Source organism: Carassius gibelio, chromosome B13, assembly GCF_023724105.1.
Source record: "Carassius gibelio isolate Cgi1373 ecotype wild population from Czech Republic chromosome B13, carGib1.2-hapl.c, whole genome shotgun sequence".
In the NCBI taxonomy this organism is placed as follows: domain Eukaryota; kingdom Metazoa; phylum Chordata; class Actinopteri; order Cypriniformes; family Cyprinidae; genus Carassius; species Carassius gibelio.
The window spans coordinates 11,830,581-11,846,717 of NC_068408.1; the positions used below are offsets into that span (position 1 = coordinate 11,830,581).

Here is a 16,137-nt window from a genome sequence, read left to right on the forward strand (position 1 = left end):
ATTGGAAAAGTGTAGTGTTTGCATGCGGTTCTTGCACTGCTTTCAGAGCAGGGCCTCTCTTGTGCTGCGGTGTCAGTGTTCCAGGTGGAGTGTGGGAGGAAAGGCTCGTCTTCTGGCTTTTGTAATGGGCACCCGTCTCCACAGGCTGACGTGAGCGCGCTAATCGCTTTAGCTGATCCCGCTCGGCTGTGTGTGAGGCAGATGTTTGTCAGGCCACAGCACTGCTCAGCGTTCACACTGCACTAAGCAAGATTAACCGCCACCTTTATATATTTATTTATTTCCCTCGTTCCCTCCTTGCCCCCGCCTGCCCCAATTCTTAATCCCTGACTAAAAAGCTAGTGGTGGGGGGTGGGGTGGGGTGTAGTGCTATATTAAAGCATTGTGTAAAGCACCCACCGATCGTTTCACAGAAATTTGTTTTCCTCCACAAATTTCCAAGGGCGGCGTTGGGGAGAACAGCCAAACATGCAATAAGACAAATGTTTACGAAACAGCAACGAGGCCGGTCCATCATATCGACGCGCAATTCTCTGAGGACGTGGAAATATTTTCCTGGTGTAAGTCAAAAAATAAGAAACATCTGAAGTGAAAAATTCAAGCCCTTGTCATTTGATCTCCTTCCCCCTTTCTTTCTTCTCTGTTGTTCCATTATGCAGGTGCTGGAGGCCTGAGGGTACGAGGCATCCGCGGGACTGGGCTGTGTGCAGATGCAGCTACCCTGCGCATAAACACTACCAGACGCGCATCCAGCCCGGCTCTGCTCCGCTGTATATTACTCACAGGTTTCCAATTTGGCCAAATCAAGCCAGCATGTTCCTCTCTGCTCGCTGCGCTGCCTTGAAAAGGCAAAATGGTACGGAATATCTAAACAACTCGCAGCTTATGGCAGAGGACGGGAATGACCCGCTGCCGGAACAGAGGACAAAGTGCAAAGGTCAAACGTTATCCAGATGTTATGTACTTTGTTCTAAGCCACTTGAAATGCTGATACTATTTGGTGATTTGGCATGAGTTAGAACAATAATAATAATATATAAATATATTTTATACCTTACAGAAGTTTCAAAAATAATGAAACCATATTTTTTTTATAATTATATATTTTTTCTTTGTTATACATTTTTCTCCGATTCCTTTAAAGATTTATTTCAAATATTTATATCTGTGCCAACATATTTCTCATAAAATCACACGTAATCTAATGATTTTTCACCTTAATGCCAGAGCTAAAAGAAACACAAGATTTGTTGTAGGGTGTTCAGGTATTCATTTTCCGCGTTCCGCTCCATCTTGCGCAAAGCCATATACTTTGGCCTTAACTAAGAGTGGTGACTCGGTGAGTACTTTGGACAAAAAGGCACAGGAAACACTGCCTTAGTCAAAAACAGTACTAATCAAAATGCAAAAAAAGGTACTAAAAGCAAGACAATAAATTAGCTGTACAGATAAAACGGACATCTATATTCACAGCCACTGAAAATGAACAAAACAAAAACACTGAACCATGAAATTTCAAGACAAACAACTTCAAATGTAAAGGCATGCCGACCTGTGTGTTCTGCAAGCTGGGAGTAACGTCAGCAACCCCCCCTCCCCCTCCCCTCCCTTCATATAGTCCGTGGGGAAGGTCCCTCTGCAAGCTCCCGTCTACACTAGGGTCCACTGCACCTGCGAAAAAATAAAAGTCACATTACACCTTCAGCTTGAAATTAGAGTATCCTCCCAGGACCGCTCTCCAAACCAGAGTAATTCACTTCACACGCACACCCCTGACGGTCTGACATTTCCCGCTCTACTGATGTATCCTGCAGAGGTCTGGTACGGCATGCTTTGTTTGTGTTGCGCTGGGGAGTTTCCAGCGAGAGTGACATCAAATGCAGCCACCCTGGGGTGTCTGGCAGTAGAGACTCCTGCTATAACCCGCTTCCCTCTGCGTCCTACAGTAAAGGTTTTCATAGAGCTGCTTTGTCGCTCCTAATCCAAAATTCATTACATATAGCAGTTACCACACTTTAATACGATACGTTTCCTGAACAGCTGAATGAGCTCCTTCAAAGTTCGCTGGGAGGTAAGGACAGTGTAAAACAGAGGGTAAAAATGGACAGCGATGCTTCGTGAAATTGCAAAAGCATCATAAACATGTAGAGCGGTATGTGTCAGCAGCAAATCTAATTTACTGACCTCGCAACTGATCGCACATTGCCAGGTAAGCCAATTAAGTGCCTATTAACCCTGTACAAGTGATAGGGGTGGAGGATCTTTGGTTTCTTGGCATGAACGGCCACCCTGTGACAGAGTTACTGGGCTGCTTTGTGAGTGACAGCGACGGGAAGGTCAGCCGGTAATGTGCCGCATGAATGTGCAAGTGATAATGACAGGGCCCTCTCATCATACCCGGCTCGGATAACTGCTAACTGGATTGGATACCCAACCGTCATATCTCTATGAGCATGATACACATATGTTCTAAGCTGACGAGAACAGGATCAGCGGATGACGATGTACAGCAATGCCTGCGATGGGGCAAACACTGGAACACGGAGTCTCTGTTGTGCTGGTCAAATTGCAAAAGTAAGACATAAGGAAAAGAGCCAAGTTTCTAACTTATCCACGCAGCTGTTTCAAAGCAGCTTTTTGGACCTCATCTAAACCAAGAGGTATCCACATGCTCACTGATATGCATATAATTTGGACATTTCTACATTGTGAGTAAATTACACACCAATGCAACTAAATTTTGCAACAGGTGACTACATTTCTACTGATTGCAATTGGCTGATCAATTGAGTGAGTTAGATGCCGAGAATAAGTTTTGCACAGATATATTTTCACTCACCGACACTTGAACACTATGCATGTGAGTGTTTCACTATTCCTATGGATGTACAGCTTATTCTCAAGCATCAAAAACTGACTTGCTATAGGTAAATGCTTCTTTCTTGTTTTTTTCTTCCTGAAATTTTCCATTGCTTTGTTAAATCAGTTAGAGTGAACATAGACAGCATGATTAATATTCACTTACCCAGAAGCCCATCGGACCTTAGTAAATATTTATATTATTAGTTGCAGAATTCACAGTAGTGCATTTTTTTAAATCAGAAATACTGAATGACAATATCTCAAGTAATAGTTCCAAGGAAAGGTTCCATTTATTATGAGGGACATTCATTCATAAATTTTCATTCATACTTTAGAACTAAAAGATGACAATCTTTTCATGTAGCTGCTTTCAAATCATATCACATAAATGTGCCTTTTTGTAAAAGCTCTTCTGTTTTGTGAAGATGATTTTTATACATTTATAAATGTTTATTTACTAGCCATTGGCAATTCTATTACCAATGTGTGTGTGGAGGGTTGACTTCATAAAAATTCGAAACTGACATTGAATAAGCAGTTTCGAGTCATAATTAGGGACCAGAATATCATTTGTGAATGGGTTCTTTGACTTGTGGCAATTAGCAATGACCTACTAAACCAACAAAATACCCTAAAAACCACATAGCAACATAGAAAACACACTCTGAACACATTAGCAATCACAAAGCAACATCATGGCAAACATCCCCAACACCCTGACAACATGCCAACAACTTTTGGATGGGTAAGTGAACTATACGAAATCAGAGCAAGGATTCTACTTTAGCAACTACTTTAGTCTTTGTGCAAGTGGAACAATTGACCATTTTACAGAAACACAATTAGAGGCTGTGAAATGAGTACTTGCTTCATTCCAGGAGAGGAAGATTGCCATTTCTGCATATTTGAATCCACTAGAAGGCAATCACTGAAATATGCAAACATTCATGAGAAAATAAATGTAGTGGAAAATTTGGTGCATATCTGCAATCAAGTTTCATGTGCAGATCTAGGAAGAAAGAAGGGAGCTAAGGCAAATCCAACTGATATTGAGTATCAACTGTTTCTCAATGAGGTTTCAAAAAACCCTCAAAAACATGCTTGAGTAATAGCATGCATTTCAAAACGAGACAGATTATTGGAAGTGTCAATACAGTAACTGATACAGAGAAAACATTTGAATATGATCCTCTGTGATTACACTTTAAGAGGTGCTATATACAAGTCATTTTCCACTCATAAGCATTGGAAAAGTGCCTTTCAACTGCTTTCAGGCCTGTTCTGACAAATTCATGGACAACAATTGGGGGGAAAAAACCATACTAAACACATAAAATAAAAAGAAATGAACCATATAATTACCTTTTATAATGCCAAGTATTTGCCAAAGGGATTTCCTTGCATTGAAAGAAATAACAGTAGTATAATATTTTTTAATGTACACATAATATCTCTAGACTTTATTTAAACATCCACGTACTCTTTAACCTTGCTCAATTCCACTGATTTGCTTCAACCCTTCAAAACCATGACCTTTCTCCAACCTCTAAATGCTGTGAACTACAGTAAACGACACGCTCCTGCATGCACGTAATTCTCTGCATTCTAAAATTCAGGGATAATTTTAAAAGAACCAGTCATTTTCGCATAACACACCCTCAATTCAATTTAAACAGACAACTAAATGTTGAGTCATGACATGCAGAAAGAAAAAAAAAAAATCAATGTAGCCAGCAGTGCAAACAGTTGATAATTGCGAATGGAAGTAGGGGAGTGCAAACATCATTTGTTAAGGTGAAACATTACAGTTCCACACCACAGACAAGAGTCGGGTGGCACAACCCTGCCAAAAGCAGTAATTGATCATTTACATGCAAATAGAGAAAGCAAAAAATGGACTCAATCTAAAAAACAGTGAGAGTTTTGAAGTGCCGCATCCGCACAGGCATCCAGCAAAATCAATTCACACTCTGTTTTCCCCAGCTGGAGATAATGTGCCACACTATGGGTTGTCAGATACTTATCAGAGGGAAATTAGTTAGGGAATGCCCCCCTTCCCAACACAAAAAACAAACAGGTCAAGCGTTCCACCTCACTCCCAAATCAGTGATATCATCAACTGGAGCTCCAGAGTAAATGTCAACAATTGAAATGATTTCAGCACAGTTCCTTCCAATTGGTCATTTCGAAAATGTCCTGGGGATATAGCAGAAACCGAATGCTGTATACGAATTAGTCCTTCTGTTGTGTAGCCACTTCTGCAGCAAAGAATGTGTCAAATCTTCAGGGACAATCTGATTAAAACACTTATTTTTCTTGCGCTTTAAAATACAGGCTAGATTTCAAGATTTTACATCTGAGAAGTTTAACAAAAATGTGTCATTTAACTAGCTTTTTGTCTTATACACTTCACTTAAGCTGAAAGGTGTCATTTCTCCATTAACAATTCCATTAAAAATCATTAAAAGTGTTAAAATACTTTCAGCAGCTTAATATGCAGAGACAACAAGACAACCACTCGCAGGATGAATCTCCTGTGGCACTATCAAACATCGCTTTGCTTGTCTCAAAATCCCAATCAGACCAACACAGCAACACCAGTTCAGCCAACAGAGAGAGTTTGGGGGCAGAACTATCTGCTCATCAACCAATAAAAGACAGGGGAGTCATTATTTGTGATTCTAGCAGTACAGAAATAACCAACTTTACCTTTAATGAAGCAGACAACCGTCTTCTTCTAAAAACTACTTTGGCTCAAATGTGTGTGCACAAGCAGAGCCCAAGTGGATCAGTACTAGTTGCATTAAAATGATAATGAAAATACAGAAATGCATTCAATGCCCAAGCCAGATGTTCATGCCAGTCAGAGAAAAGCCCACCCAGATACAGATAGAACAAAAAGAAACTTGGATTTTTGTTTAAGAGAAATATTTTAACATACTCTTTTTACTGTAATATTAAACAATTGAATCATTTTCAAAGAAGCAAATATGATTTTCTCATTTAAAAAGATATTCAGAATATTAAAAGATAAGTGATTCAAATTTTTTTCAAATGTCTGTCAGTGGCTAAAGTTCTAATATCTGACTGTAACTCACATTCATGTTGGTTAAGTGACCTATATCTGTCATCAGTGTGAACAGACCGTCGCTCTGAAAGGAGCTACACAATAAAGTCACACACATTATCCACAATCTAAAAATAAACAACATTATTATCCCATATAAAATTTGTTGCAGACAATAAAACAACCATTTTAGAATCTTTCTGTCATTCTGTTTACTTTCTTTTTGGATGACAGCAGCGGCTAATAGCAAGTTACCACAGTTTTACCACATGATAATTTAGTGGAAACTGTGGTTACAATTGTAAATTTTTGTAAGGACATGTATTTATAAACCCTATATTTGTGGGAAAGTCCATCATGTAAAACGAAGACAATGTCTGGAATTTTTTTTTTTTTTTTTTACTAATTTTCTATCACTGACAGTTTAAATTTCCCTCAAATTATGCTTGAACCAAAACATATCTGCCAAAAGATGTCCATCCAATAAACACACAACTACAAATAGTGTCCTAAATCAGTGCTTTCCAAACTGTGGTACACTGAGTGCCGCAGCATGTACACTATGGATGGGCATTTTTGGTCATTTTAGTCATTCAACAGCTAAACCAACCAAGTTGTTTTACTTAAATGTTATCTGTTCTCCATTATATGACTTCAGAAGACTTGAAAAGCATCGCACAAGCCATATGGACTCCATTTATGATACTGTTGATTTGTCATTATTACACAGAATGACAGATCTTAGTATTCATTGACTTTAACTGTATCGAAAAAAGACTTTTTTTTTGTCCTGCTGATGTCAAACGAATTTGGAACAACATAAGTAAATGGTCATTTTATTGTGGGTAAACTACTTCTTTCAAAGCAGAAATATTACTACTGATGACAAAATGTGTATACTTATTGTGGCTCACAGCTCTTAAGTTTTCACAAAGCTGGGAAAAACATTAGAGAGAAAATTGGTAGTATTAAGATATTCTGATATGATTGAATGTGGTTATTGGCCTGAAAAGTTAGACAACCATTTGATTATAGGCCATTTGAGATCTCTGTTATTTTGATGACTTTTTACATGTCAAAAAGTAACTCAAGAGCCCAAAGTCTCTCATCCATTTAGGCATCATGTGCATACTGAGTCAAATGTCAGAGATATTCAAAACAAACATGATAGGAATATAAAAATCAGACTCCATTTTAGCTTCTCCATTCTCTCAGCTCCATTTAGCCCTGTCACATTCACATTCTGTTTACCGCTACTGTAATTAACAGAGGAATCTCTCTCTGACTGAGACTCTGCATAGCAGTAAAGGTACATTATGCAGCGTTTTGCTATGCTAATCCAGGTAATTTGCTTCATGCTGAGCACACTTCCCCGGTGTCTTGATTAACGATTCATTTTCCTACATTAGTAACCTGATCAAGATATGACACATTGCATCTCATATATTTGTTCTTAGAAAAGAATGTTTTTCTTGAAATCATTCATTTGCTCATAGATTGTTCAGTTGCCGGCAAATCTGCCCATTCGGGAAGCCATTGAGCAAAGCCCATATAAGCTTCTTTAAAGCAGATTGGAATGAGTGAGTGGTCAAGTCCTCCAACAGTCTTTAGCCTGTTTTTTGGGGATAACAGTCAGATACACATGGCCTAGATATAAACCAAAACATTGTCAAACCAAAACAGAACTAGAGTCCATATATATTCAGCATTCAAACAGCAGCACTTAAAAATGATGATCTCCAAAAATTCTGCATGGTTAATACAGTGAACAAACAATACTATGTAGACATACTACATCTTCTGAAGTGTGCAACCAGCTCAGGAACCATCTTATTTGAAAAGTTGGAAAAATGTGGAAGACCAAGTCAAAACTAAAACCTCTGCATGTGTCTCTTGCTCGACAAGGTTACAATTAGCCTATTTGATCAGAAATACAATAAAAACTGTAACTTTGTGAAATATTATTACGGTTTCAAATAATGTTTTTCTATTTCCAGATATTTCAAATGTAATTTATTCCTGTGGTGGTAAAGCTGAATTTTAAGCTACCATTACTCCAGTCTTTAGTGTCTAATATAATGATTTGATGCTTAAATAACATTTTTTATTATCAATGTTAAAAACAGTTGTGCTGCTTAATATTTCAATCTTTACTACTAACGTCTTAACTGTCACTTTCGATCAATTTAATGCATCCTTGACTAAAAATGTCTTTCCAAAAAAGAAAAAGAAAAAGCACATACCTAGGAATGCACCTGCATACTAAAGTGCAAACTTAATCAATAGTTAAAATCAATTTCAGAACATATTCTGAAATGTAGTAGAGGAATTCGGACTTAGCCTAGAGCTATGTGCTCATTCACGCGAGAGTCTTTATGAATAACACTCGAGGGGGATGCCGGAGGTCTTATCAAGGGCAGAGTGACGGATGATGATAGCAGCAGCCCCTTATTACATCAACTGACACTATAAAGACATAAAGCGCATTGAGCTATTATACGGAATAACTAACGCAATAGTTCTGATCATTCCATCCTACGCTCGCTGCACGCGAGGAACAAGAAGAGAGAGAAAGCAAATTTTCCCAACAAATCTTTAAGGCAGAATTTTTATATTCTCCATGAAGCTTGATGATCTCTTGCTCACCATGCTAGAATACTGATCCGTCTAAGTGGAATCATGCTGTTTGATTCGTTCATTTGTATGCCTGTCAAAGGGAGCGCTGGAAATATCTAATTTTCCTTTGAGCCAATACCTCATCCGTCAATGGGAACAAAAGGTCAGACACATTACAGTGGTCTGATTGAGTGTGTTCAAACCCAACCGCTGCTTGTGTGAGATGAACAATAACATCCCTCAAACAGTAAATATAATTCATTTCAGGGTCTAAATGGAAGCATGTCGCCACAGGGGGAAGAACAGAGCACTGGAAAATTAAACGTTCAATGAAACACTCTAAAATACTCACAATTAGGCATATTTCAATATTCATCCACTAAAAACAACGTAACAACTCTGTTTGGTGTGCTAGGTCACATTTCAAGACATTTCACAGTACTAAATTATATCTAGGAGCAAAATTTTGGGAAAGCTACTTTCACACTATAAAGCTATAGTGGTTTTATCTCAATGCAAGCTAATAACAACATTAGCTGATCACACTGAAGCTACTTAAAAAGCCAATCTACCTAAAAGACCCATGAAAAGGAAATACACCAAATATTAAAAAAGATTCATATATGAAGGTTACATTTCAAATCTCTCAACTAGGATCAAAATTCTGGAAAGGTTATTTGATACTATAAAACTCCAGCGCAGTTTATCTTACAACAAGCTAATAATAATATTAGCTAACTACACTGAAACCGTTTAAACTGATAACCTTCCTTTAGGCCAGTGACATGGAAATACACCCTATGCATCTTATTGAGAATGATTAATCTATGCACGTATCATTTTTTTGAAAATGAAACAGAATGTAACTCCTCAACCTTTTTGTGAGAGGACAGACTTCTCTCAATTTATAATGGACTTCTCCAATCACTAAGCCCACTTAAACATGCCCTTTTATATTTTGTAATTGACTGCAAGATTGCATTCAGATCTGCCTTCATCCAATCAAAAAAATAAATAAATAAAACCACTGGATCGAACCAAGGCAGCGTCTTATATGTTTTCCTTTTTTAATAATCTGTTTTGAGTATGTATATGATTCTTCCTTCTGTCTTTTGCCAAAAATGACCTTGGAAAAAAGTAGTTTGTTTCTGGAAAGCTACACTACTTTGAAAGCAGCTGCTCGACTGTCAGACTACTAGAAATTCAGTTAGGACAGTTTTGTCTTTTGTTAGTTGTGCTAGGATTGCTTTTGAACAAAACAGAAAATGTAGGGAACGAAATGCTCCATTTTCTTGTTTGACGGACAGAGCTGAATCCCTCGTGTGCTCTGACAGCACAGCGGATACCAGTGATGATGCAAGCCCAGACCTCAGGCCCAGCTACAGTGAGTCACAGAGCAGAGCAGGCTGTTCGGATCACAAAAACTTGTCTATTATTACACCACACATGTCACAACTCCCAGTGGCCCCCCAAGAGCCTGACACACACACCGAGACAGCTGCAGACACTTATACATAAACACATCACCCAATGAGAAAAGACAGAGATAATAAAGAGCACACTTATATGGAAACATAGGCAACTCAATAAAAGCACTTCTGTATAACACTTCTTATTGTGCATGCTCTTGTTTACTATGAAAAGCTGCAACTGAAACTACAACTGAACAAAAATTTAAATAATAAGATAATATGAAAAACTTTCCTTTGGGACAAAAAAATATAGATTTTCTTTAAATTCTACATGCATTTTCCATGTAATAACAGTTCATAGTGACTTACCATGGCTCTTTTGCTCCAAAAGGAGCAGCTTAAAAGTAATCCATAAAACACATGCGCTATATTTTGAGTCTTCTTTAGATATATAACAGCTCTGTGCAAAGTACAGACTAAAATTCAAGCCGTTAACTCAAGGAATTCTACAACCGGATGATTCAATTAGTAAACTGAACTCTGATTCATATATGAATCATCCTGATCCATGAACCGGATCAACTGGCTCACTGAAAAAAGAACCAGTTCAAACAAATGAATCATTCACTGATCTTTTTTTTTTTTATAGTTCAACTAACTGACTCAGTGATCCGGTCACAGCAGTTCTCGAATTAACACCTCACTGGAGGGGAAAATGATCGGTGAATAATGACTTTGTATTGTCGCTGTACAGCTGTGTGAATATTCCTGAACATTCCCCCTCGTGTGTCGCACAGAAAAAAGAACAACATAAGAGGCGGTAAATAATGACAGAACTATTCCTTTAATACAAACACGGCTGCAATGCTCCCTAAGAGACACACAAAGAGCAAGAGGCGCATACCACACGCAGGTGCTCGGCAGCAGAAGTGAAGGTGACCGGACGAGAGCGGGCGAGCAGGGCGGCTCTTACTGAGCTGAAAAATGAATGCAGCAAACGGGCGGTGCTTTAGGGCCACTTTCCAGCACTATAGACCAACAAGATCAATTACCGAGTGGAGATGTTTCTCAGCGCCACAGTGAGCGGCACCTTAATGAGAGAGGTTTCCATTACCTCCATAAATGGCCTAAGAGAGACGCACTGATGAAGCAAGAGTCGTAATAGCCTTTCTCTCTTTTCCTCCCTAATGACACTGCAAGTGGATTACGCTGCCAATCCAGCCATCCGCTGTGTTTATCATTTATGTAAATAACGTCAGCGTCGCTGACATGATGTGGGGAAGTGGCTGATCGCAAGATGAGGGTGTGGCTTCCGAGGCTTTTTGTGAGGTGCGAGAATATTATCTGCTCGTTTTGACATGCCACGTTAAGCAGAATCTGTCTACGTTTCAAGCATGCAGCTGTTTTAAGTGACAGTGCGTGCACATGTGTGAGGAAGAAAGCGAGTTTGTGTGTTCTCACTTTATATTCAGGTGAGAGTAAATGCCTTCCACTTCTGCATCAGACAGGCTTTTCTAATATGCACCATCTGACTGAAGAGGGATAGAAAAAAAAATACATCAGCAAAAATATACACAAGTGGCAATAATCCTCTGCCCCCAACACTTGTGCTGTGCAATAAGCAAACTGAGCTTATCAGGAGCAACCACCACTCCTTTTAATAGTCACCATGATGCAGTGCTTTCAGGCAGGTTTCTGTTCCTGCTTTTTTTAAGAGCTTTACTAAGTGTGTGAGTGTGCGTCCTGGTCCTCTTGCTTTTCCATGAACGGTACATCTTAGGGATGAAAATAAATCATTTCATTGTTTTGGCAAAAAACCAGCAATCTTAGCCAATTATATTCAACACCATTTTTTACAAATAAACAATATATACACTAATACATCAGTTAACCAAAATATGTATTTATTTATTTTTTATTACATTTTTTTTTTTTAAATGAGACCTCCACAGTTGCAAATATTTTGAAGAGGAAAAATCTAAACCTTTTTTTTTATTATTTACTTATGGAAATGTACAACTTTCAACTCCATTTCCACTACTGAAGTGTAAATATAAAATGCTATTTTAAATAGCATTTTAATGCCATTTAAAAATACACAAAGTTCACTAATTTTTAACAGTATTAAAAATTGTAATGAAAATCTTTTATTTACACTAAGTAGTAGGGATGAACCGAATATTCAGCAACTATAATTATTTGGACGAAAATAGCAAAAAAATTATTATCTAAATAAATGTATTTAATGATGTTGTGATATCACTTGTGTTTTATCAACAAATGTTTGCATGCAACATCTCTGTATGTGGACATTTTCACATGTTAAAAAATGTTAACATAGGCCTATGTATGTGGGTGTGCGTGTGAGAATTGTTTTTATTAAAGATATTATTTTTATTATAGAAATCATACTACAGTACATTATTATTGATCAGCCAGTTCTAGTCCTATTACAGGTGAGGGCAGTGTATCCAGGTTTTTGGACAGTCTCATTACTTGGGCACACAAGTGCATTAATGCACTTCCTCTTGTCTGTTTTTACAGGCTCCACTGAATTACTTCTGCGGCGGTTCGATTTGTGAGGCTGTTCATCAGGCAAAACACAATGTGCTCTGTGTGCAACTGCGCCAGGAGTGTCAATGACGAAGGCTGCATTAGCAATTCAAAAGACAAAAACCTAATAAACATCCGTTGTCAGATGCAACTCTCTGACATACTGAGCAGCATGCAGACTGCAGGCTCTATGATTCAACTGACCTTATGCAATCATGACCCATAGGAAACAGCCCAGATGAATAAAATCGCAGCATAGAGCATAATCATATTGCATCTGCTGTAGGCTGTGTCACAGGCAAAAACCTCAAACCCAAAAGAGGAAGTTTACATATAAAACCATCACCTATTGAGCAGTATGGAGAGAAAAAGCTCTGCAGTTACACTGGTGACACCATGCTAAACACAGAATGTTTGCGGGAGGAAAGGGATTATGTAAATATTAGCTGTTGACACAAGAGTGCAGCTATATTTCAGCAAACTGACAAGCTGAGCTGATGAGGAACAAGCGATAACAAAATCAGCCATGGACGCTAATGTCAACTGATGTAAATTGTCCCTCTCCTCCTCCTACTGCCCAAAGCTACAGTTCAACCCATGAACAGCAGGCCCATCATAATCTAGAAGACTATATTCATCAAACAACGTGCATACACAATGTTACAACACAAACATTTTATTAACATTTTACACATTTTATTCTAAAATTAAATGTACCTGGCTTTTACAATCTTTACAGACATTTTTAAAGGGACAGTTGACCCAAAAAGAAAATTCTGTCATTGATTACTCACCCTCATGTCGTTCCAAACCTGCAAGACCGTCGCTCATCTTCGGAACACAAATTAAGATATTTTTGATGAAATCTGAGTGCTTTCTGACCCTGCATAGACAGCAAGGGAATTACCACGTCCAAGCCCAGAAAGTCAATGAGAACATGATTAAAATAGCCCATGTAACATCAGTGGATCAACCTTATGAAGCTACAAAAATACTTTTTGTGCTCACGTATTTCATCAAAAATATTGTCATTTTTGTCTTACGGGTTTGGAATGACATGTTGTATGGAAAAACAATTTTTACAATAATAATAATAATTTGAGCTAGGGGTGCGCGATAAATATCATCCAATAACTGACTAGCTGCGCAAATCCACGTTCATTATCAGCATTTATTTGCACAGCTAGTCAGTTAACAATGGCTCCATGTAGAAACAAGCTGCTCTATGTGAAATCACACAACTGATATGGAATTTACCGCTGATTAGAGAACCAGCTTTACTGACGAGATGCGCATTGATTATCGGACGATATTTATCGCGCACCCCTGATTTGAGCCATATTTTGGCAAGTGCAATGTTCTAACTGGATGAACTATGCCATTAAAAGCAACACAAAATGATTCAACTGGGAAGTTCAATCATGCAGAGTAATGTTTAATCAGGGCTACAATGTGGACAAGGGAGGATGCTTCTACTGCTTACCATTCCTTCTCTTAAAGCCAACACGGAGGTCCCTAAGGCATTGGAAATCAACGTCCGTGCCACAGTCACTCCGGCTCTACCTGACAGACACGCATGGCACTGCGCATCCAGACAACTTTGACGTTAAATTCAAGCTTGTTAGTATACATCAGCCAGCCACTGCACTAACCGCTGCTCGATATCCAGGGCGCAATACTCACCATTTCATGCTAAAGGCCAAACAGAGGCAGAACTCCGTTTGCTCTTCAACGGAATGTTCTAGACTCTGCCCCAAGGCCACTCAGGACATTATCATGAGAACTCACAGGAAAGGCCATTGTGTTTACAAGAGGCAATTTCCTCCTTCAAATCCTTTTGCATTTCCCTGTTAATGCAAATGGACCGGACGCTGCGCGCCTCCACGAATGGATGAGAGCAAAGTCGACTCCGACTTTTAACACCAGGGATCCGTGCAGTGCAAAAAGCACTTACGCGATAGTAAAGCATGATTTATCTATGAAAATTTAAAAGCCCTCTTGGTCTTGCAGAAGATCCTGGTAGCTCCTCATAGATACGAGAGCAAACAAATGGACAACATCAGCAAGCGCCGCAACCAGCTCCTCAACCTCTGGTGAGGTAAAGGTCAAACCGTCACTGTATCGCTGGAGGAAAATGAAGGCATGTTAAACACAGGCTGATAGTTGCCCAACAGTAAATTGTGTAAGACAGGAGTACTTAGTCACGTCAGGAGCATGTTTGAAAAAAGTCAATCATGGCATTTGCTGTCAAATATTTTTCTGTAATGACCACTACACTGTATAATTGACTGTTGCCCCTGCCAAAAAGTTTGGTATGAGGCTGTACTAGTTTGCTTGACTCTTTGGCCTCACATAATGGTCACCATGGTCATAATCACGAACCCAACCCTTTTAGCGATACATGACCATCAGCTTCACCCTGTCACAATAAAACCGACGGATTGTGCATAATCCCTATTCAACGCTGAAAAAATCTGCTACAGAAACAATTTTAACTCAGAAATGAGTGAATTTCAAAAACAAAGAAACTGAAAGAAACAGTGACATTGTGAAATAAAAAAAAATAGTACATTTTCTTGTAAAATGTACTCAAATAATCTTATTTTCAACTTCGAAAAATTCTATTTTACAGTGTTTATTACTTGGCTTTCAGACGTCAAATGGTTGACTTTAACCAATGACAGAGATCCTGTGTCAATGTTCCCTACAGACATTTCTTTCTAAGAGCTGCCTAATTATTAATCAACACTTTACTCTTGTAACATGAAACACTAGTAACGAGAAAAGTAAGACAAGTGCTTTAATTCCCAGCATGGGCAAAATTAACCAATTTAAATGAAGAGAATCACGACAAACCACTAATGTATTTGACCAATATAAATCAAATTGAGAATTCAAACCGGTGACTGATATTTAATGTGCCACCAAAATACAGAAAGTGCTTTGAATTATTGATAAGCAGGGAGCAGGATGATTTTAAACAGCTCTACTCCTGCTATCAATCATTCATGTGCTTCCCAGAGAAAACACTTCACTCCCTCAAGTGTCAGATCTCACTTGAAGGTGGAGGACCTATGCTCCAATATCGCACTTCAATTGAAGGATTAAAATAAACCAGACAATTAGAATGGATCATCCCTAAACAAATTGTATTGCAATTGATAGAACAGATCCCTGGGTCAAGGATTCTAGCAAATGCATCGGGTGTGGATTAATAAACAACTTCATCTCTTTGACAATCAGCGATTTACAGCTGCACTGGGAAACATTTGCCAGTATGTCTAATTGCAACCTGACTAAATAACAATTAGAGCCAGGCAAATATTTTCTATTAGGTCATGCCTACGGTGAGCATAATCAAACTTGCACCCACTCAGACTAATGGAATACAGACTATCTCTGCGCAAAGTCCTTTGGTGCCAATCGCCCAATTAGTGTCTGCATGCAAGTGCTTTCGGGCCTGGTATCACAACATCAGAGGCTGGCAACCCTTTCGCGATGGAGTCTACCTGCCAACATTAGAGCTGGTTATTGTCTTCAGGAATCCCTGAAACCTCCTACAAACATCTGGCGATTCATCAATCAGCAAAAATTATCTGAAGGAAAGGCATTGATGATAATGTCATA

At 38.7% G+C, this 16,137-nt stretch overlaps 1 protein-coding gene across 6 annotated transcripts in view; it reads right to left on the reverse strand.

Moving 5' to 3' along the window:
- LOC127970778 (zinc finger MIZ domain-containing protein 1) overlaps positions 1-16,137 on the reverse strand; it is a 135,817-nt gene that overhangs the window by 104,470 nt on the left and 15,210 nt on the right. For 5 of the 6 annotated variants that reach the window (XM_052573507.1, XM_052573509.1, XM_052573504.1 and 2 more), the window contains exon 2: positions 1,553-1,671. The exons of the other annotated variant lie outside the window; for it this stretch is intronic. The gene's annotated coding sequence lies outside the window, so the exon portion shown is untranslated. The remainder of the gene's footprint in view (positions 1-1,552; positions 1,672-16,137) is intronic. 6 annotated transcript variants of the gene reach the window in all.